The sequence below is a fragment of the Sus scrofa genome, chromosome 3 (assembly GCF_000003025.6).
Source record: "Sus scrofa isolate TJ Tabasco breed Duroc chromosome 3, Sscrofa11.1, whole genome shotgun sequence".
NCBI lineage: Eukaryota > Metazoa > Chordata > Mammalia > Artiodactyla > Suidae > Sus > Sus scrofa.
The window spans coordinates 97,420,810-97,444,252 of NC_010445.4; the positions used below are offsets into that span (position 1 = coordinate 97,420,810).

Sequence of the window (23,443 nt, forward strand, 5' to 3'; positions counted from 1 at the left end):
ATCAGCTTCAATTCTTTGTTCCTGTCTCACCTTCTCAGGGAAGCCTGACCTCCTGGGCCCTGTGAACACAGCGACCAACCCACACCTCCTGATCCTCCTCACCTGCTCCACTTTCCTTTCTTATAACACTTTTCACTTTCTAAACATATTATTCACCTGATTTTTTTTTTTTGTCTTTTTGTCTTTTCTAGGGCCACACCCATGGCATATGGAGGTTCCAGGCTAGGGGTCTAATCAGAGCTGTAGCCGCCGGCCTACACCACAGCAACATGGGATCGGAGCCGTGTCTGTGACCTATACCACAGCTCACGGCAACGCCGGATCCTTGACCCACTGAACAAGGCCAGGGATCAAACCCACAACCTCATGGTTCCTAGTCGGATTTGTGAACCACTGAGCCACAACGAGAACTTATTTTTTTATTTTTATAGCCTGTCTGCTCTTCCAAAACTATTTTGTTTACGGAGAGATCCTATGAGCCTAGAATAGTGCAGACATGTGGTATACACTCAATAATAACTGAAGCAATCAAGCAAGCAAGCAGTCAATCAAAGCTATTTCTTGGTGGGCTCCCCAGAAGTCAGTGAAGTCCTAGAGGTGGAATCCATGCTCAGTCACCTCTGGATCCTCAGGGCTTAGCCCACTGCCCTGGCCACCATGGGTGTACAAGAACCAGTGAATGAATGAATGAATGGATAGATGAATGAATGAATGAAGGGGGCCCTGCCCTTTTGCCTGAGGAAGAAAAGCAGGGGCCTGAGCAGATAGTCCACACAAATGATACCACTGCCCGTTGGTTCCTGGGCTCCTCCTGTGCCAGGATCGCCAACATCTTCCTCCAGAGTCCCACCTTAGCCCTTTTCCCTTGGGTCCCTGCCCTGCTGGCTGTTTGTTAGAGTGAGTTGATCCGTTACTCTGCATTCAGGTAAGCCTGCCTGCATACTGCCTAAGACCGGAGGCTTTTCTGGAAAGTTATGCACTGCAGCCCGGGACAGTCCCTTAACCAAAGGATTGGAGCAAAGCGGTGATTCACCAGGTGTGATATGAGGCCACAAAAGCACAGGGGCCTGTACAGGGTGCCTCGGCCTTCCTTGGTATGCTCCTGAGGACAGGGACTTCATGCTGGGCTTAGCCCTGGTTTGAGGAGCCAAAATGAAACCCCCCATAGCGAGTGGGAGCGAGAAGGTAGGACATCCCGGGCCCTGCTCTCCGCTGACCCCTCCTGTCTCCCGTTCCTGCCGAGATCTCAGGCAGTAAGGGGTGGGGGGGAGGCTTGGATCCCCAGGCCCCGGGATGGACCTCCCGACGACGACGTGGGCCTTGGGGGTTTCAGGCTGTTTTTGTAACCACGGTCACGTGTTCCTCTGTGTAACCTGAGCTCCCTGACACGGCATGAGTCTGCACCCCAGCTCCCGGACCACATCTGCTTCTCATTTCCGTCCCAGGAAAATGGCCCAATTTCCATGAGTCGCTGGCCCAAGCCAAGCCTGGAGCCTCTCAGCGGCCAACCCCACCCAGCTGGGTTCCATTACTGGGGTGGGGGGTGGAGGCTGAGAGCATTAGAGGCAACGGTCATATTGTGGAGCTGGATGGGGGCCAGGAGGCCAGAGTGCTTGGGGGTGGTTCTGTCAAGACCTTGCTGTGTGTCCTTGGGGGAGTTTCTAACCTCTCTGAGCCCCAGCTTTCTCATGGTAACACATGGGTTACTCTACTAATGGAGGTATTATTAGGACTTGGGGACCAGGGTGGTTCTTTGGGGATAAAAACAACAGAATTTCAACAAAAACAGAACTGAGAAGGAATTGGTCTGAAAGCAGAACCACTGGCCCACGGCAGGAAACTGGTGGGGACCCGGAGCCGCTCTCCTATGTGAGCAGTGGGTTAGGCCCTTCCCTCAGTAGTTCGGTAGAGTTGGGCCCTAAGTCCTTGTGCTGCAGGCTAACCCCAGTTCTCAGTTCTTTGTCTAGCAGCATTTATTAAGCACCTAGGATGTGTCAGGCCCTGGGCAGGGGTTGGGAGACCAAAGTGATTAAAAAAAAAAAAAAAAAAAAAAGCTCCCTGTGAGGGGCCTTATAAGTAAATAAATAAATACAGCCCAATGCAGCAGAGTGGAGGAGGCTATGGATGGAGTGAAGCCAGAGGCTGGAAATAACACATTCTACTTCTAGTCTTTCAGTGGAGACCCTTAATTTTTAAGATGTTCTTAACTTGATTTTTTTTTTTTCTAATAAAATCTACAGCAAACTCTACCCTCCTTCCAACAAAGATAAGGACCTTAGCAAGCGTCCCCCAGACAACTCCCATCCTCCATGTTAAATCCCATGTCAGTTCCCTCTGTGGCAGCTTGTCAGTGACTCCACAAAGGGAGGTCCCCACCACCCCTGCCTGGTGTCACTCAGCCACCCTTGCCATGCCCCACCATGCCCCCTGCTTCCCGGTGGTTGGGCAGCGCCTAAGCTGAAAGCCACAGGGGGCTGGTGGAGGACAAGGGGGTGCTGGTGGGAGAAACTGCCCTTCAGCTTTGCTTCCCATGCACAGACACAAATACCAGGACAAGGGCACTGCGTGCAGCTCCTGGGGACACTGTGGGGTCCTTACCCTGCCAACATGTCCCTGACAGCACTAAACCACCACCTTGGGAGGTCCATTTTATAGATGAGGAGCCTGAAGTTCAGAGAGGCTCTGCGATCTGCTAAAAAAAAAAAAAAAAAAAAAAAAAAAAAAAAAAAGGCAATAAGTCTGCAACCTTTCTGATTCTGGTGCTCTTTGCACCAGCTTGGCACTAGTTGGGCACCTAAGTTACAAATTCTAGTTCCGTCACTTACTAGGAATGTGACCTTGGGTAAGTTCTCAAAGTTTCTGTGCCTTGGTTCAATATATACTTTTTAATAAATCAAGTTTATTGCGGGATAATGTACATGCAAAAAACTCACAGATTAGGTGCACAGCTTAATGCATTTTGACGAACATATCCGTGCATGTAACAACCCCCACGATCAAGATACAGAACTTCCCTCACTGCAGAAAGCCCCTCCTTCTGGGCTCGGTTTGCCCACTTCTACAAGGGGCAAACAAAAGACCTGTCTCCTGCCATGTTAGGAAGATCGAATGAGGTAACGACACTGGCAAGACACTTGGCATCTGGCGTGAAGTAAGCACTCGAGAAACATGCATTGCTTTTGTGACCTCATGCTGTATTTTATCTCCTGCCCCTGCCCCCCCCCTCCCGTCCCCTCACCTTTGAGGCTGGGGCAGGGCTCAGGGCAGGTCTCTGAAGCCTCCCTCCCCAGGGTGAAGGCATCTGCCCACCTGAGAGAGGACTTGGGGTAGATGTCCCGAAAGAGACTCAAAACCTTTGTCTGCCTCCAGGCACCCCCAGTGGCTGAGGACAGAGGAATGGGCCAGAAGACAGGTCCTCTGTCCTTTCGAGACTCCCCCAGATCTATCTCAGGCACTGGGGGCAGGACCAGCTCCCTGAGTTTGCAACCCGTCAGCCGCCAAGGACCCCACACTCAGAAGGCCCCGCATTTGGGTTCACACTCTGTCACCTTCTTGCAGTCTCTAATAATTTTTGACAAGGGGCCCTGAGTTTTTCTTTTGCACTGGGCCCTGCAAATTATGTAGTTGGGGGGGATGGTGGTGGTGCAGGTAGAGTGAGCTGTCTGGTTTCCTCCCTAGGGAAGCCGATGCCCCTCCCCAGTCCCCCAGTCACCACACTCAATCACACACACTCATTCACCACCTCCTCTGTCCCTTCTTTGTCACTCCCTACAGCAGGGCCTGGGCCACACGGAGCCCTCGGCCACCAGGAGGCACCCACGGAGTCTGGCAGCCTGCTCGGCCTGGAAACCCCCTTGGGGACAGCTCCTGCTCACAGGGCCTGCTGGCCAGGCCACCCGAATTCCCATCCTCTGACGGTCCTCTCCAGCCGCCTCCGCCCCGACTCCACAGCTCAAGTGTGAAACCACAGCTGGGCCCCAGCCAAGGGGGCTTGGGTTTCATCACATTCAACTTCCCACACCTCGGCCAGAGGCCAGGGTCCGATGGGGCCCCTGGCGCGAGGCCTGGGCTGGAAGGCAGAATGGGGGTAGGGGGTGGGTCCCAGTCCCCCCAGCTTCCTAGCCATCCCAGGGGAACTCTCTCTCAGGCCCCAGTTTCCCCTCCATGCAGTGGGCCGGGATTCCAGTAGGGCAGGAGCAGCTGCCAAGGGTGCAGGGAAGGTAGACGTCAGAGACAAAGGCATTAGGGGACATTCTAGAATGTCACTATCCAGTACAGTAGCCACCACGCGCCACAGGTGGCTCTTTGAATTTAAACTAATTTAAAAGAAAGAAATTTACATTTCAGTTCCTCAGCCACTCTGGCCACATTTCAAGGATTCAATTGCAACCTGTGGCTTGTGGCTGCCATATTGGATGGCACAGATATGGGCCATTTTCATTAACAGAGAAAGCTCTCTTGAGATGTGTCCGCCAGGTGGGAAAACCACGGCGCTGGGAATGCTGGTAGTTTTACTGACCCCAGGTCGGGGTACGGGCTGAGGGTTGTGGGTGGGACACGTTTGAGAAATGTTCTCGGTTGTCTACCGACCTCAGGAGTGAGGAGATGGATCCGCCATAATGGGGAGGTAGGAGTCAGCCTCCAAAGGGCACAGAAACTCTCCAAAGGCAGCTTCAGCTCCCCACTCCTGGGGTGGAGAGCAGATTTCTGGGTCCCCATTGAACGGCTAGAGGCCCCAGAGAAGAAGGAGGTGGTCCAAGAGGGGTCCTTCTGAGCAGAGGGCTCCGGGGGCCATTTCCAAGTGAGAAAAGTCCTTGCTCCTTCCTGCCTCACCTCTAGGCTTGGGGAACCCTCACATGCACTAGAATAGTGGTTCTCAAGCTTCAGTCTGCAGCAGCATCACCTGGCAGCTTGCTAAAGTACTGCGAACTAAGCAACAACCCCAAACACATAGACTGTCACTTCGCTGATGAGTCAGGCTGAACTACAAATGGTCCGGTTCTGGTCACCTGCGAGTTTGTTCTTGTTTGGCGGACGGAGTAAATCACGGAAAGAATTTTGGGGTTGGTTGAACTCGGGATGGCACAGAGGGGTGATGGAGAGACCTCAGGAGAGAGCAGAGGCGGGAGGAGAGAAGGGAGTCGGAGGAGGGGGAGGAGGGGGCGGGAGCACTCTCGGTGCCTCTCCTGCTGAAGCTGTTCTTCCTGGGCATTATCTCATCTGCCCCTCACAACGCCCTTCTAAGTTGGCAAGTGTGTGGCTCCGAGTGGTTACACAGCCCCCCACCCCCCACCCCCAGCAGACGCAGGGTCACTGAGGGATCAGGCTGGCCTCCGTTTCTTTTTCCTCCCCTCTCTCCAACTCGGCATATTTTCAGATGAAATCAGCCTGGGAAGCAGGGAAGGCTCAGAGCTGTGAATGCATTTTTTTGTCTTCTGGGCTCATTCGGCTTTGACAGGAAGCTTGGCTGAGTGCAGGCGTCTGAGCCCTCGCTCTCAATGGTGCTTTTTAGGCACGCCTTACAGAATGTAAAGAGTCGCCATTCAAAGTCGGAGCAGGCCTTGGTGGCCCACTCAGTCCCTGAGCCCCACGCCCAGCCGGGAATGGTGGGACTTCCCGCCTGCCCTCCCTACCCCCCCAGCCAGCACCACCCTCCTTGCATCTGGGAAGGGTGGGGGACCATGCATCCTGGGCTGGGAAACCAAGGCTGAGGAAAACCCAAAAGGGGGCCTCTCATTTCAGGAGGACTATTTCCAGCACCAGGGAAACTATAATCACAGAGCCACCTGTGAAGGTTTTAGAACCATCTGCATTTGCAGGTGAGGGAAGAGAGGCCCCTCTGGAAAACATTTTTTTTTTTTTTTTTTTTTTTTGCTTTTTAGGGCCACACTCACAGCATATGGAAGTTCCCAGGCTCGGATCGGAGCTGCAGCTGCCAGCCTACACCACAGCCATAGCAACACCAGATCTGATCTGCATCTGTGACCTACACCACAGCTCATGGCAACGCCGGATCCTTAACCCATTGAGCAAGGCCAGGGATTGAACCCATGTCCTCATGAATACTCGTTGGGTTCATAACCCGCTGAGCCACCACAGAAACTCCTGGAAAACTTCTTAATGTCCTCCCCGCAGCCCCTCCTCCCAACGTGGGAATGAAAGTCTCACCTCCTACTCTGTCACCTCCCACTCCACCCCAATGTCTCCGCAGCATCATCACCCTTTGGATGGCTGCACCTCAGACTTTTTCCTCTCCCTCCACAGTCACCCTCTGAGGAAGGCAGGGCCAGGCATGGTCCCATTTCACAGATGGCCAAAGGAGGAAGGGGCCACACAACTCATGCCCAGGAGCGCGGCCTATACCATCTCCTGAGCGCCCTCCTCTGCCCCTGCACCTCCCACAGGCAGGCTCTGGCGGCCTGCCACCCCCACTCCCTCCCACGAACACCTCCTGCCTCCTCCCCAAGGCCCAGGAGCACCGTTGATTTAGAATTTCCTGCCCTTCTGACAATCTGTGTGCACAAAACGGGCTTTATTTAAACTGCTTTGGAGGGCATCTCCTCTGCCCCTTCCTCTGGCTTCATTAAGCTGCTAATCTGAAGCAGGATAAATCATTGGCATTTAACTACCTGATTACAAACACATTCCTGGTTCCTGTCCCTGCCCTGATGGGAAGCTCATTTCTCAAAGGGTTAATTAACAGCCTTCACACAGGCCGCATTTAGCACCGAGTACAAAGCCGCACACATAAATAATGTCTCGAGCGGAAGAAGCGGGTGCAGATGGTTTGTGACTTTGCCGTCCAGAGGTTTTTAAACCGGTGTGAACCACGTCCTGTCAGGACCCAGGGCCGTGAGTCAGGGTCAGGCTTCGAGGTGGGCCAGGCCAGAGACACTGGTGGCCAACTCTGCGCCCTGCTGAAAAAAAGTCTCAAAGCAAAACAGAGCCCTGAGCCAAGATGTGGGGGAGAGAGGGCGGGCCTGGGGTGGGGGAACGGGCCTGCTGACTGACCCAGATTGAGAGGAGCCAGGGAGAAACCAAGCCAGAGACCCAGCTCCCTGCACTGGGTGCTGGAGCCACAGCGGGGCCTCCACCCAGAAAGGCAGCCCCGAGGGCACAGGAGCCCACGCAGGCCCTGCCGCCTGTGATGCCAAGAGGGCCCAGGCTAAGAGGAATCATACGGGGCTGGGCAAAGGGCAGCCTGAGGAGGCCGAGAAGGTTCTGGAAGTGGTACAAAGGCACTCGTAGTTTTCTGCCTCCTTTGTGGGTAAGCTCTGTTCCCCTGCAGGGCCTTCAACTCCCAACTGGAGGCTCACAGGCCCACCCTCCACGACTGTGAGGGCGCATCTGTGATTTTATAACGGACGGCAGTGACAGCCTAGGACTCTGTACAAAAATCAGCACGGTCGCAAGGGACCTGAAGCCAGAAAATCAGGACAACAAAAGCCTAGAGACAGAGGGAACGATGTAAATGCACACTGGACATCACTGAAAATGAGAAACAGGAAATGGCAGAGGGAAGAAAAGAAAATGAGAAACAGGAAATGGCAGAGGGAAGAAAAGAAAATGAGAAACAGAAAATGGCAGAGGGAAGAAAAGAAAATGAGAAACAGGAAATGGCAGAGGGAACGATGTAAATGCACACTGGACATCACTGAAAATGAGAAACAGGAAATGGCAGAGGGAAGAAAAGTGGGAACGCAAGCTTTTGGCGTCCTGTCTCTTCCCGTTTTTGTTCCTCTGGTTCCTTATGTTCATTCGCCTCAGCCCTGACATGGGGCCTCCATAGCTTGAGAGCTCTCCCCATCCCCTCCCTCCCTCCCACCCTCTCCTCCTGGAAGCTGGAAGTGGGGTCCCGGAAAGGGGGCCGGAGTCACCCTGAGGATTTCCACCCTGGGGGCGGCGAGAGTGCCCCCTGGTGGCAGGGATGGGCCCTATCTCAGTGGCCACCTGGGCTGCCCCTCCTGACCCAGGGCTGAACCTGCCGGGCTCAGGCCCGGGGCCGCCTCCTTGTGCCAGGCTCAGTGCCCTGGGGGTGAGGAAGCAAAGAAAGAGATGGGGGCCAGACAACACTGGCCTAACAGCGGGGCTCTGTGTCCAGGAGTGGCAGTTTCTCCCTGAGTAATTTTCCACAGTTTGCCTTTCCCTCCGCACAGAGTCGTGTTCACAGAACTCATATGGTGGCTGCCATCCTCCAGAGGGTTATTCTGGGCCAGTCACCTGCTCAGTGACCCTACCTGCTTTGATTTCTGCCCCCATCACTCATTCGGCTTTGCCTCTCAAAACCCCCACACCTGGCTCCAGGATATGGTCCCCCTGGACCCTGGGACCCCCATCCCACCCCCTCAAGGCCTAGCTCTCAGGCAGTTCTACGAAATCCCAAAGGCGCCATTGTTGCCGGGCTGGGGCCAACATTTCTGTTTTCTCAGAAGGATCAAAGCCCCATCCCAACCCTGCCAGGAGGAAGCAGTTTTGACTCGTGCAAATATCTGCAGTCCATTTGGGATTTTACTTTGGTGAGAAATAAATACACAGCCATCTGCAGATGATGGAAATATGACTTAAGTAACTTTTTGGTCGAGGCTGTTGGGCCAGAGCCCAGATGGAAATAAGACCTTGTATCTCAGTCTCCCCCGCACACTTTTGAAAAAAAAGAAAAAGCAGAGGGGGAAAAATTAAAAAAAAAAAAAAAAAAAAAACAGTTGGTGGAAACTGAAGTTCAAAATGGAGCATACTCTATTTCTTAGCCTGGGAAAGGAAAAATAAACCCCAAAGAGCGACTCCATTCAAGTGTGCGTTATCTGGCTCATCCTAGCCACGAACTCTCTCTCCTCCCTTCTCCGACCGGGAAGTACTGAGCCTACAAACAGCCCCCATGCCCACCCCTAACCCAGCGTGGGCAGACAATGGGCCAGAAAACCCAGCTCAGCCAAGGCCTCTCCCTGCAGCCCCCAAGAGGCCGTAAGATTGGGAAACACAAGGCTATTTTTAATGTCCTAGTTGCCGACCCACCGCGGCTCTGCGAGCCTGAGAAATGGTATCATTTGTGGGAGGTGGCACTGATTTCTTTTTTAACTTGCTCAGACAAAGCCACATTTTTGCAACTTTCAGAAAAGCCAAAAAGGCCACACTTTCCAAGGGTGACCCCTTCCTGGGCCTGCCCTCCTGCCCCACGGAAGGGCTCGCTCAGGTGTGTCTGGGAAGGCAGCCCCCCCACTGGCATGTGCTGGGCAGGGCCCAGGAAACAGAATAAAGGCCCAGACAGCACCCAGGAGATCCGGTGAACCAGGAAGGAGCAAGACGGGCAGAGACCCGTAGGATCGGAGAGGGGTAGAGTCCTCCACCTGTGAGGGAGGCCCGTGTGCTGGGGGACAGGCAACCACCTCCCCTGGGGGACAGGCAACCATCCCAAAGAGAAAAGGGTGAGAGGTCACACACAGAGGAAATGGTTTCGTGCTAGTCACCCAGCTCCCAAATCCACTGGGGGCAGGGGGCTTTGTGCAGTGGATGTGTCCGGGGGCCAAGAGGGTGCCCCCAGTGGGCCTACCAGGCTGAGGCAGCCCTTGAACTCTGGGCTGAAAGAATCCAACTGTAATAACAGGAGCCCCTCTGTTCTTGGGGCTTCTAAAGGTTTTTGCCATGAGGGCACGACCCCACCTGGGCTCCAGAGGCCTCGCCCTGCCCTCTTCCAGGACAAAGAGATGGAGAAAGATGGATGAAAGCAGAGAGAGGCCCAGGTGGGGCAGAGAAGTAGAGAGAATACAGAAGCCTGAAGATGCAGAGAGACGGAAAAGCCAAAAGTGGGGAAGAGGGAGGAGGTTTTTCTTTGTTGATCCCCAGCCCCAGCTCACAGCTGTCAGGACAGACAGAAGGGTGACCGCTCACGAGGACCAGACTAGAGGGAGGCGAACAGTGGACTGCTTCGTTTCCCCACCTAGCCTGTGGCCCACAGCCTAGAGGTGGGGTGGGAGCCCGGGGGTCTCTGCTCACCGCCTGTGCACCAGCCCCCATGACCCACCGGGAAGCTGACTTCCCCGCCCGGCCCACACTCACTCAGCCCTTCCCTACACGCACTGGCCCTGCGACCTTGAACGGCTCTCTTCATTTCTCAATTCTCTCATCTGCAAAAAGGAGATAATAATAGTACCTCCCTCCCTTGGGCGTTTCGAGGATGAATTTGACAAGGCACGTGTGTGCATGTGCGTGTGTGTAAATGCTTCACACATGCCTGGCACACAGTGAGGGCTTGATAAATAGCAGCTTTAATGCATGTGGCATGTGGTCAATAAATGGTGGCTGTTATTGCTGCGATTCCCGGGGAGAGGCGGGGCTGGGAATGTTGGGAAAGAGAGCAGAGGGCAGGCGGGAGGGGGAGGCAGAGGAAGGAGCCTGGCGGGAAGGGGCCAGAGGAAGGCGATGCAGAGTTAGCAGAACCATATGCCCCAAAGCTGGACGGGCCTTGAGACCACCCTGACTCACCCGTGGCACCCCTGGTGCTGACCCTAAAACGGATACCCAGGGGGTGGGGGTGACGGAGCGGGGCCTTCCTACTGATGGCCACACATCCCAGGTTCCACAGTTCCCCACACTGTGAGCTCAGGTCAGCCTCACACTGAGCCCTCAACACCCCACCCTGGGGATGTCTGCCCTTTGGTGGGACAGTTTGGAAAGCCCAGGCCCCAGAAGAGCAGAACAACAGCCTGAGAGGTCAGCAGGTGACTCAGGGCCCATCCCAGCCCCCAAAGCATTTACGGGAAGCGCAAGAAACCAAGCAGAGTCTGTCATCCTGGCTGATCAGAGAAGCCAGTGCCATGTGAAGAAGGGCGCCCAGCAGCCACTTTAGCTGCCCGGCATTATTGGAGTCTGGTCCTTCTGTCCCGGGAAGCCCAGGTTCTGGGGAGGGGACAGACCTTCAGCCTCTTTACAGCCTTCAAGAAGCACCTCCCCACCACCACCCAAGCTGACCCAGAGCCTGCTCTGCCCGCACAGCTGCCATCTGGGGCCCCAGGCCCAGCCCCCACCTCCCTCCCAGAGAGGGGCCCAGGCAACACCTCCCTGGTCTCGGAGGCAGGCAGAGGAAGCGGAGTCAGACTTTAAGGGCCACGGGAGGGAAATCTGGAGACCTGAGTTGTAACCCTGGCTTGCTCCCTGTACAGAAGAGGCTCACTCTTTCAGAGCTTCATTTGCCTCCCCCAGAAAATGGGAATAATAATGTTTACATGGTGGGCACTTGGTGAGACAATGGCACATATCTCACCACTTACATAACACTCTGACCCGCTCCTTCGTGGGTGGTGAAAAAGAGCGGTTGGGTGTGTGTTAGTTGGCAGCCTAAAGACTGTGGCTTTCGGCAGAGCTGGGTGTTTGCATGCAAACTATTCACTGGGAGGTGGATTAAATCTAGAGGCTGGTCCTTCCAGAATCTTGAGGCTGCATGGGCGGATGAGGGCGCTGGAACCCCATGGCACGTTCCCCTGGACTAAGTTAACGCTCCACACCTCAATTTTCTCAACTGTAAAGGGGGACGATAGGAGTGCCCCAGGCATTTGATGCGATGATTAAATAAAGTAATCCACACGGATCCTTCAGCACAAATGCTCAATGCAAGTGGTCAGTGATGGTAAAGGAAGGGGGACACCTTCTAGGAACTGATGGGGAGAGACTGCCAGGGGGTCTGGTGAGTGGACATCACAGCGTGTAGGATGCTACCATCTGGGCGGGGAGTGGGGAATCAGCCCACAAGCCCTAGGAGGATATTCTGTAAGGATACCTAAGAAGCTAGAAAATGCACTTACCTTGTGCTGAGAGGGGATAGGAGAGATGCAGAGTTTTTGATTACACAACTTCATACAATTCTGATCCATCAACCATGCAGGCAAATTAACTATTACAAAAAAAACAAAAAAAAAAAAAAAAAAAACACCTTTTTTTCTTTTTAGGCTGCACCCAAAGTACATGGAAGTTCCCAGGCCAGGGATCGAATCAGAGCTGCAGCTGCCAGGCTATGCCACAGCCCCAGCGATGCAGGATCTGAGCCACATCTGAAACCTATACCACAGCTCATGGTAACACCGTATCCTTAGCCCACTGAGTGAGGCCAGGGATCAAACCCATGTCCTCATGGACATTATGTCGGGTTCTTAACACATTGAGCCACAATGGGAACTCCATATATATTTTGTCTTTTTAGGGCTGCAGCTGTGGCATACGGAAGTTCCCAGGCTAGGGGTGGAATCGGAGCTACAGCTGCCCTCCTACGCCAGAGCCACAGCAACTCAGGATCCGAGCCGTGTCTGTGACCTACACTACAGCTCATGGCAACACTGGATCCTTAACCCACTGAGCAAGATGAGGGACTGAACCTCTGTCCTCATGATACTGGTCAGATTCACTTCAGCTGAGTCAGGATGGGACTCCCCCAGAATAGTTCTAATTAACAGAAAAGCGTGAGCTACTGATAGGATTAGTCTCTCTGAGCTTCACTTTCTTTCCTAAATGAGGAAGGTGGTCTACACCTCACCTGCCTAACTCGGGTTTTGTACAGATTCAGAGAGAAGGTGAATACACAAGTGGCCCAAAAAGCAGAAGGAGGCTGGGGTGAGGAGGAGGAGGAGGAAGGAGGGCAGGGATGGGAGGCACCCAGTGGGAGAATCACTGAGCAATTGTCCCAGGAGCTGAGCCTCAGTAGCAGCAATGCCAGCTGGACACATTTTGCTCTGGCCTCAGTCACTGGCCTCTTTCCTCAAACACCCATGGTCCAAAAGAGGCCCTTCGTCCTGCCAAGCATTCCGGGCAAGGTGGGGCCATGGGTAGGGCTCATGGGCACCTGCATGTGACCCTTAACGCCTGGCCAGATGTGCTGGCAGTGGGAAGCAACCCTGGGAAAGGAGTTGTGATGAGATTGATTCTGCCCAGCAATGGCCAAGGGTGGCAGGACCTCATCAAGGGTGGGTCTTGAGTGACCTGGTCCTGGGCTCAGTGAAAGGAGATAGGGGGAGCTACCTTGCTTATCACCCCCCAACAATTCTATGTCATAGATTCGATTACCATTCAGATGAGGAAACCGAGGCTCAGAGCATTTCAGATATGTCTACAGCCAACTGGTGAGCAGCTCGGATCCAGACCCAGGCAGTGTGGCTCCAACTCAGCACCACCCCGTCCTACTTCGTCACCCTGGCCCAGGGCTGGCTACTTCCAGTGGACCCCGTTTAGAGCAGCAGAACAGAAGTCACTCTAGCTTAGCTCAGCAATTGCAGCAGCAGCATCGTCTGGGCTGAAGAGTCCCTCCTGCAGGAGGTTTGCACACTAATTAGATACCCAGAGCCCGGGGGCAGAGCCTGGGAGGGGCCAGGCATGGCACTCCCTCAGGACCCCATGCCCCTGAAACTTCAGGGGCATGAGGCTGGAAGAATGAAAGCGCTTTTCATGGAATTCCAACAGGAAACCCACGAGAACATTCCTGCCCCGAGGATTCCAACAGGAAAACCACGAGAACATTCCTGCTCGAGGGATTCCAACAGGAAAACCAAAAGAACATTTCTGCTCGTGGGGTCCAGCTGGGAGCCAGAGCCCATGTTCCCCGCTAAGAAGGGTGGAGGGCTAGAGGAGAGGGCTCACCCGCCCTCATAAGCGGTCCCCAGCCCCTCAGACACATTCAAAAATTCCTCGGGTCTCTCCAGGATGGGATGGGCCATTCAGGATCCGGCCTGCCTGGCTTCCAGCCCTCCTGCCTTTGGTCCAAGTGCCTGTCCTGCCACCCAGCCTCTGCACTGGACACATGGCCCCCTGCCCCTCCAAGGGCCTTTGTACTCTGGGTGAGGACTTTGTGAGCATATAAATAACTATCTCAAACTCAATGGCCTCTTGAGCTGTTTCAGTCAACAGTGAGGTGTGCCTGCAGAAATATGGGACACACGCCTGATTCTGCCCACCCTCCTCCAAGAATCCACTGCACCCCAGCATCAGGACCTGCCTGAAGCTATTGTGCCGGGAAGGGCCCAGAGGAACAGGACAGGTTCTTGGCCTCAAAGAACTTCCAGTCTAGCAGAGGAGCTGGAAGGCACTCCAACAGGAAGTGCTTTTAGAGTGTCACAAGAGAAATGACCATTAGCCCCAGGCATCATCAAAGCAAACTGTGTTTATGGAGTACCTTCCATGTGCCAGGCTTCAAGGCAAAGTGACTCAGTTCCTCCTCCCCAAAACCCAATGGGAGAGACCAGCAAATAAATGGCTATATCGCAGTGAGAGGAGTGTGATGATCTAATTCACTCAGGAGGCACAGAGAAGAGGAGAGGCAATCAGAGAAGACTTCCTGGAGGAAGCGGCGCTCAACCACACGGAGGAGCTCAGCTGAAGTTCGGTGGGACTTCAGGGGTGGGAATGGGTTTGACATAAACCTTGGTAGTAATGGTTAGGATTTGGGTCGTGGAACGGTGATAAGACCTTAATAAGGGCGTGGGGGGGCGTGGAAAATTAGGTTTTGGAGGCAGGAGAGAAGATGCAGTCACCAGATGGGTGGATTGGGGGTGGGGGGGGAGGTTGGAAGGACAGGGGTCCTGGAGAGCTGGAGGTGCTGTGAGTCAGGTTGAGACATCTTTTCACTCGGTGAAGGAGTGGGGAGCGAATGAGGGTGGGCGAGAAGGCTGCACTCAGGAAGAAGGGAGGGAATCCAGGTTTTGAGGTGGTCTCAGAGTGCTGGGAGGGAAGAGTGTGACATTTGGAAAGTGAAAGAAATTCAGACTGAGAGCCCAGGGCCTTTGCCTCTGTCACCAGCCAGACACCCCAGTCCCAAGTCCTGGGGTGGAATGTTATGACCCTACGAGGCCCCAGGGCAGATCTAGGCAAACAAGCAGTGACACAGAGCAGCTGTGGCCGAGGCAGAGGGAATGGGTCACCTAACCAGCCATCCAGTTAGCAAGAGGGGCCAGGGGAGTTCCCGTGTGGCCCAGTGGAAACAAATCCGACTCACATCCATGAGGACATGGGTTCGATCCCTGGTCTTGCTCAGTGGGTTAAGGATCCGGTGCTGCTGTGGCTGTGGTGTAGGCTGGCAGCTGCAGCTCTGATTTGATCCCTAGCCTGGGAAGCTCCATATGCTGTGGGTTCATGCCTAAAGAGGAAAAAAAAGAAAGAAAGAAAAGATAAGATAAGAAAAAAGAAAGAAAAAAAAAGAGGGGCCGGGGCAGGAATTTGGGCTCAGTCTTGAGGGAAAGCTGAGGTGGCAAATCAGAGATTACGGTGGGGACACACATGGCAGCATCGAGCTGTGGGACCAAGAGCTGATGAAAACCCACCACCAGGGTCGGGGTGGGAGAGGGACAGACCTGCCACCAGAAAGGAGGGGACTGGACTCAGAACATGGCGAACATGGGCCAGGGGCTGTGGTCGGTAGCGTCAAAACACCAGAGCGCTGGCACAGGCTCCTACAAGATATAAGAGCCAATTCTTAAATGCCAGCAATTTTGTAGGAAAGTTGTTTAAATGCTGGCAAAATCAGCCATGGAGCATTTACACCATGGAAACCAGCAAATGCTACAAATCCAGGCTACTTTTCTCCCCTCCCAGGGAGAATGGCTGAGACCAGGGCCCGTGACACTAGGATTCTGGCCTTTCTCCACCGTGTGGCTTGGTGCTGCTGTGGCCTCACCTACAAAGGACAGTTCTCAGCCCTGCCTACCGAGGAGGACTGCTGGGCGGGGGTCATATTAGAAACCATAGCTGGGTGTGCACTGTAGGCCAAAGCACTGCAGAGAGAGAGAATCGAGAATGGATTTCCTAGCATCTCCCGGCATGTCTGATCTAAATTTAGGTCCTTTTAGTCTATACTGAATCCCAGCCACTGCCTTTCCTTCCTTCCTGCAGGCTCTCTGGAGACAGCCATAAGGAAGCCCCTGCTGGATGGCGGCTGCCCTTTGTTGTTTCACCTGCAAGTGTGCATGCGTGCTTTCTGGCCATAGTCCCCCAAACCTTTTCTCTGTGTAGCTGGAACCCTTTCCCTTGGGCTCAGAAAACTGCATTGGCTCCCTGCTCCTCTCCTAGGGCTCCTAGTGCCTCACCCCTGCCCCACAGCTATGCCACCACTCTTTGCTCAACATCGCTTGAGAGAGCATGTCTTTCCACATCAGGACAGCTCAGGCAAGTCCCTAACCTCTCCAGGTCTCATCTGTACTCTAAGGATGATGCCAGTAACAGAGCCTGTGAGTTTTTCTGCAAGTAATAGAAACTGACTAACAGGGACTTCGAGCGTAAGGAGAGTTGCTTACTAAGAAGTCTAAAGGAGGACAGTTATCAAGCTGGCTTTGCAACTTCAAGATGCCAGAGCACTGGGTCAGGGTCCAAATTCTCTCATCTTCTCCCTTATGGTTATAAGATGGCTGCCACAGCTCCAGATATCACATCTTTTTTTCTTTTTGTCTTTTTGCTATTTCTTGGGCCGCTCCTGCGGCATATGGAGGTTCCCAGGCTAGGGGTCCAGTCGGAGCTGTAGCCACCAGCCTACACCAGAGCCACAGCAACTCGGGATCCAAGCCGCATCTGCGACCTACACCACAGCTCACGGCAACGCCGGATCGTTAACCCACTGAGCAAGGGCAGGGACCGAACCCGCAACCTCATGGTTCCTAGTCGGATTCGTTAACCACTGCGCCACGACGGGAACTCCCAGATATCACATCTTAAGGCCTTCCTCCAAAGTCAGGATGCAGGGTGATGGCCAAAGTAAAAAGAGCCCTCTTCATGTGTTTTTCCTATCTGATCAGGGGTGAACACTTTTTCTCAGAAGCTTTTCATCCCCATTCCCCACAACTCTAGGCAAATTTTTCTTATATCCTGTTAGCCAGAACTGGATTATGTGACCCATTCATGCCACAAAAGAGACTGGGGAAGTGTCACTTTTTCAGCCTCTATGGTCGGAAGAGGGCAGGGGCAATGGGGGTTGAGAATAGTCTCATTGGTCAATTAGTGTGGTGTTTTAGAGGGTAGCTGAATATCAGATACAACGGCCATGAGTGTTCTTCCTGTTGCTAAAAGGACTCACCAGCTCCCAGAGCCCCTGTTCTGTCCCTGGCTGGTCACCCTGGGACGTTTCTTCCCTAGGGGCTATTCATCCCCCTCTATAACAACTGTGAGAGAACAGGCTCAATGCTTTCAACTGGGCAGTCACAGGGTCAATTGCATGGATGATTCCAGGACAAGAAGGGAGACCTGAGTCTTGTCACAGACAATCGGCAAGTCTGTAGTGGTCTCTCTGTGTGCCCAGCCCTGGGGGAGGCAAGAGCCTGTCTGTCCCTTGCTTGCTAATTATCTGGGTAACACTGGCTGCAAGTTAGAATTACCTGGAAAAGCTTTTCAAAATATCCTGTTCAAAAAAACTCTCAAACCCCTAGTCTAACCATGAGAGAAACTAACAGACAAATTCCAACAGACAGGCATCCAGTGATATCCCTGATCAGCCTTCTTCAAAACTGTCGAGGTTCTCAAAAGCAAGGAAAGTCAGAGAAACTGCCAGGTCTCTGAGGGACTAAATGCCATATGGTCTCCTGGCTGGGATCTTGGGATGGAAAAAGAACGTTCGATAAAAATGAAGGGGGAGTTCCTGCTGTGGCTCAGCGGTTAACAAAGCCAACCAGCATCCATGAGGTTGAGGATTTGATCCCTGGCCTCAATCAATGGATTAAGGATCTGGCGTTACTGTGAGCTGTGGTGTAGGTCACACATGAGGCTCAGATCCTGCGTTGCTGTGGCTGTGGTGTAGGCTGGTAGCTAATAGCTCCGATTTGACCCTAGCCTGGGAACCTCCATATGCTGTGGGTGCGGCCCTAAAAAGACAAAAAAAAATAATAATAATAATAATAAATAAATAAATAAGGGACCTCGAATATAGCGTGGATTTCGGTTAGTAATAGTCTATCAATATTGGTTCATTAAGCGTAACGGATGTACCATACTAACGTATGATGCTAGTACTAGAGAGACTGTGGAGGGGACAACGGGATATACAGGAGCTCCCTGTGCTATGTACATGCTCAATTGTAATGTAAATCTAGGACTGTTCTGAAAAATAAAGTGTCGTATTTTTACACACTGCAGACCAGTGATACCGAACCATCCTCCCATGTTCCTCTGGGCTTCCCTTTTCAGGGTTCAGCTCCCCCACCTCCTCAGGGTCTTGGAGGTGTTTGGTTCTCTGTCACTCCGCCAGCTGTCCTACCTTCTAAGTCCCCCCCCAGCGGGTGCCATAGCAACAATCTGCCTTCCCTGGCATAACACTGGGAATAACCCTAGGCTCCCAACTGGATCTTCCCCAAAGGGCCTCCAGCAGGAATAGGGCTCCCAGATGGGGATCACAGCAAGAGGCAGAGGCTGGCTGGAGGAGAGCAGGAGTGAGAAGCCGATCACACCCGTGTTAGGTGTGCTGGCTGCTTCCGAAGGCGAGTCTCTTGTTTTTTTTGCCAAACTTCATTTGAGGAGAAATGTGGCTACACAGGAAGTATATGAAAGCTGAAGGAGAAAGTTACGTTCCTTGGAGATCAAAACTCACAGAGCTTACATGGAATGCTAGAGTTAGAAGAACTGCCAATTTTGCAAAAGATACCTCCCAAAGAATGGTGCTAACCTAGAGAAATAGCTATGAACACAGGCTTTGGGGCCAGACACATTTGGGTTCCAATTCTAGCTCTGCTGCTTATTTAGCTGAGTGATGTTTACACCAATCAGGATAGGCTAAATTAGGCTGCAGGAACATATAACCCCCAAATCTCAGTGGCTTAAACAGCAAAGATCTAGGGAGCTCTATTCAATACCTTGTGATAATCTACAATGGAAAAGATTCTGGAAAAGAATATCTCCATATACATATATGTAACTGAATCACTTTGCTGTACCAGAAATTAACACAACATTGTAAATCAACTATACATCCAAAAGCAAACACCAGCAGCAAAGTCTGCTCGCTGACACAAAGGCTCGTTACATGTCTGAGTGGCTCTGGGCAGCTGCCTTCGGTGTGAAGACCCAGGGGTGCACCTTCCGGTGGCACCGCCTTCCCTGATCGCTGAGGAGGGGGGAGAAAACTGGGGGTCAGACACCAGCGCTTCTGCGCTTCTGCTGGGAAGCGACCAGTGTCAGGTCCATTCACCCTTCCTTGGCCAAAGAAAGTCACATGACTTCATCTAACCTCAAGAGAGGTGGGAGGTCCATCCTCCCATGTTCCTGGAAAAAGAGGGGACTAGGTGTTGGTGAGCAATAATAATGTCCTCTCCACAATTCTGGACAAGTAAATTAACCTGTGTCCACAGCAGTTTGCTCCTCTGTAAAATGGAGATAATGATAATTACGTTAGAAGGTTGTGGTGAGGCTGGAATAAGATTACCTACAGGAGTTCCCTTCATGGCTCATCAGTTAACAAACCCGACTAGCATCTATGAGAATGTGGGTTCAATTCCTGGCCTCGCTCAGTGGGTTAAGGATCCGGCATTGCCGTGAGCTGTGGTGTAAGTCGCAGATGCGGCTCGGATCCAGCGTTTCTGTGGCTCTGGCATAGGTTGGCAGCTATAGCTCCTATTTGACCCCTAGCCTGGGAACCTCCATGTGCCATAGGTTCAGCCCTTAAAAAAAAAAAAAATTACTTAGGCTGGCCACTCCAAGTTTGCATCCTCTTGACCAACTGATTTGTTCAGGGGTGGATGCAACCCAGTGGTGCCAATCAGAATTTCGCTTAAGATTTGGTTTAGGGCTGCTGGAGAGTTTCTCTTCCTCCAAGATACTGAGCGAGGAAGATCAAGAGCTCAAAGCTCTTGCATGTATTAAGTGATTTTTATCATTTGTCTTCATAGAAAACAAATTCCAGGAACTGTGAGAATCCCCAAACTCCATTTAACCTAAAACTAAACTGCACCTGAGGAGGTTTCCTAGAGCAACTCCCTCAACGAGTAAAAACTATCATTTATTCCCATGGAATTGATGAGGTTCAGTTATATGGATTCATGCAACCCGGTAATTTCCCTTCATAATTTGAATAATTCATAATTAAATGTATAGAGATATTAATCATTCTGCAAAATTTAGGGTGCTAGAAGGATTGTATTTTTTTTTTTTCTGCAAGGCCGCATTTGCGGCATATAGAAGTTCCCAGGGTAGGGGTCAAATCAGAGCTGAAGCTGCTGATCTATGCCACAGCCACAGCAACACGGGATCCAAGCCACATCTGTGACCTACACCACAGCCTGCAGCAACATGGGATCCCTAACCCACCAAGTGAGGCCAGGGATCAAACCCGCATCCTCATGGATGCTAGTCAAGTTCTTAACCCACTGAGCCACAACTGGACTCCGAGAAGTGTTCTTTTGGGTTTTTGTTTGTTTGTTTGTTTTGTTTTTGTTTTTTAGGGCTGAACCCATGGCATATGGAAGTTCTCAGGCTAGGGGTCTAATCGGAGCCACAGCTGCCAGTCTATGCCACAGCCACAGCAACACAGGATTCAAGCCTTGCCTGCAACCTACACCACAGCTCACAGCAATGCCATATCCTTAACCCACTGAGTGAGACCAGGGATCAAACCTGAGTCCTCATGGATACTAGTCAGATTTGTTTCTGCTGCACCACTACGGGAATTCCCAAAAGTGTTGCACTTTTTAATTTCCCCAAATAAGTTACATCTAAATAAAACTGCACTTGTTATGATATAGGAAGCTGATGAAGAAAATTATAGAAGTGCCCTAGGCTATGCTTGACCCATGAAAATGGAGAGCAGGGACTAAGTGTCAATCTGTATTTGTCCCTGCTGCCACCCACGTGGTCCTTGACTCTGAGGCAGACTTGACCTGTGGACCTTTCTCAAGGTTCTGGAGCCTCAGCTCCTGGGGTCCAGTCCCCATAGGCACAGAGCAGCCCTGCGCTGCTCCAGGGCCACACCTCAGCAATTTTGGGGGGCTGATCTCTGGAGTCCCCACCCCCATCCCCACAGACCTTCCAACTTTTCTCCTCAGCAGTCCAAGAAGGCCCACACTCCCTGAAGGCCATGCCCCTCTCCTAGCCCTCCCGACAGGCACCCCATTTAACCACCTGATGGGCACAGGCCCTCCAAATCACAGGGTAGCCCACCCCAGCCTGGCAACTTCTCCATTTGGCCGGAAACACAGACCAAAGACTGTTATTTCCCCCATGCTGATAAGGAAAGCTCAAACCTCAAGAACCCCAAAGCTGGGCTTTCCAAAAGGGTAAAGGAAAAGGCACATACCCCATCTTTTATCTTGATAAGACAGCAGCCTTAAAAGTAGGAAAATGAGACCCCATTTCTCAACAGGGTGTTGTTACTTTACACTGGCATCAGGCCCACCTGCCAAATATATTTATTTGGTGACAGGAGCCCCTGGAAGCTGGTGTCTAATGTGCTCCCCATTTACTCCAGTCTCGGGCTCATAACATGAGCAATAGGTCTTAATACATATTGATTCAATAATTATTAAGCAGAACTCTTTCAGCGCTAAGTGACAGAAATTCAGACTGGATCATTTTTTTTTTTTTTTTTTTTTTAAAAGATCATCGGTTCTTGTAACTGAAAACTGAAGGCAAGCCTGGCATCAGGCAAGGATGGAATGATGTATAGCTTTGGATCCTCTCTCTGACTCTTTGGCCTACTTTCCCTTGAGTGTTGGCTTCATTCTGCCAACAGCTTCCTCCTTGTGTCCTTGGACAATGGCTCCAGCACCTTCAGACTCTCTTGGCCCTCATCACTAGCTCAGAGGAGGAGAGACTCTCTTTCCAGCATCCAAAGTCCTAAACTTGGGAGTTCCCATAGTGGCTCAGCCGTTAACAAATCTGACTAGGAACCATGAGGTTGCAGGTTTGATTCCTGGCCTCACTCAGTGGGTTAAGGATCCAGTGTTGCTGTGAGCTGTGGTGTAGGTCACAGACGCAGCTCAGATCCTGCGTTGCTGTGGCTCTGGTGTAGGCTGGTGGCTACAGCTCTGATTAGACCCCCTAGCCTGGGAACCTCCATATGCCACAGGTGAGGCCCTAGAAAAGAAAAAAAAAAAAAGTCCGAAACTTAAGCAAGACTGATTGTATTATGTCTCTACCCCTAAACCAATCACTTGGCCCGGAGGATGGTCTGCACCAATGGCCGCTTGGATTACCTGCCCCACTCTGGTTGGTGGTGAAGGGGCCCCATAAGAAACAGCTTCACCAAGAAAATGAGTGTCTCCTCTAATAAAAATGGGAGCCAAGCAAAGAGTGAAGGGGCTGTGCGGTCAGACAAAAACGGCAGGCATTTCCTACACATGGTGTTGGGAGCTAAAACTGGTGGGACATGTATTCAGTTAGGTTCAATCACAGTGAGTGTATCAGTTAGGGTGAGTTAGCTGCTGTAACAAACAACCCCCGAATTTCAATGGCTTAACACACCAGACTTACTCATGTCACAATTCAAAGCAGGGTGATGGGGTACTCTTCAGGCAGTCTTCCAGGGACCCTCATTTTAGTGTCTTCCTCATCCTCCAGGGCTCTAGAGTCCTGCACTTCTAGTTGCAGAGATGGAAGGAGGAGTGCACATAAGACTGTAAAGGACATTTTTAGGGGCCAGGCCTGGGACTGGTGGATATCACTCTGGCCAATATCCATTGGCCAGAACTTGGTAACAGCACACACTAATTGCAAGCTGGACTGGAAAACGTGCCCAGGAAAAAAGTACACAGCATCTGGTGAGTTCATAGTCTCTGCCAAGTCGAGGGAGGGCCCCTCATAGAAACAAGGTGGCATTTGGGAGGAGGTGGGGGCAGTAGGAAAGGGCAGGGTAGAGTGAGGCTAGAACTGAAGCTTGCCAGCCTCTGCCCTCCAGATTTTTCACCTTGGGCAGGACACCCTCCCTCTCTGAGCCTCAGTATCCCCTTCTATCAAATATAACTCCCTTTAAAAATGCCTTCTTATGCAAACATGTTTTTTTATGGCCACACCCGCAGCATATGGAAATTCCTGCTGGGGATTGAACCCACACCTCCACAGGGACCCTAGCTGCTGCAGTTGGATTCTTAACCCACTGCGCCATGACAGGAACTCCTATGCAAACATTTTTTGCTTCTATGATTCACCCATTGCCTAAAGCCTCCATAGCTTCTCCCAGCTCCGAATTTCTATACTCTTATCATCTCTGATCTCCCTTTTCACTTCATGACATCTCCCAATCCAAGCCCTCCTTCTCTCCCTTCTTTTCTTTATTTCTTCCCAGAGCACCTATTATCACATGATGTACAAAATATTTTTCTCATTTATTCATCATCCCCATGCATAAGAAAATAAACGCCAAGAGGGCACAGCTTTTTGTATTTAGCTCACTGCTCTTTCCCAAGTACCTAGAAAGTGCTTAGCATATGGTAAATACTCAGGAAATGTGTGTTGAATGAGTGAATGAATGAATAAATGAACAAGTGAAATTTAAAACCTTTCTCAG

General features: G+C 51.9%; 1 long non-coding RNA gene across 7 annotated transcripts in view; it reads right to left on the reverse strand.

Annotated features, from left to right (window-relative positions):
* The window catches only part of LOC106509843, a 176,253-nt gene that overhangs the window by 24,515 nt on the left and 128,295 nt on the right, over positions 1-23,443 (reverse strand). For 4 of the 7 annotated variants that reach the window (XR_002342750.1, XR_002342751.1, XR_002342745.1 and 1 more), the window contains one exon: positions 2,599-2,689. The exons of 2 other annotated variants lie outside the window; for them this stretch is intronic. This is a non-coding gene — a long non-coding RNA (uncharacterized LOC106509843). Of the gene's footprint in view, positions 1-2,598; positions 2,693-23,443 lie in introns of all 7 variants that reach the window. One more of the 7 variants, XR_002342746.1, reaches the window with a different exon arrangement.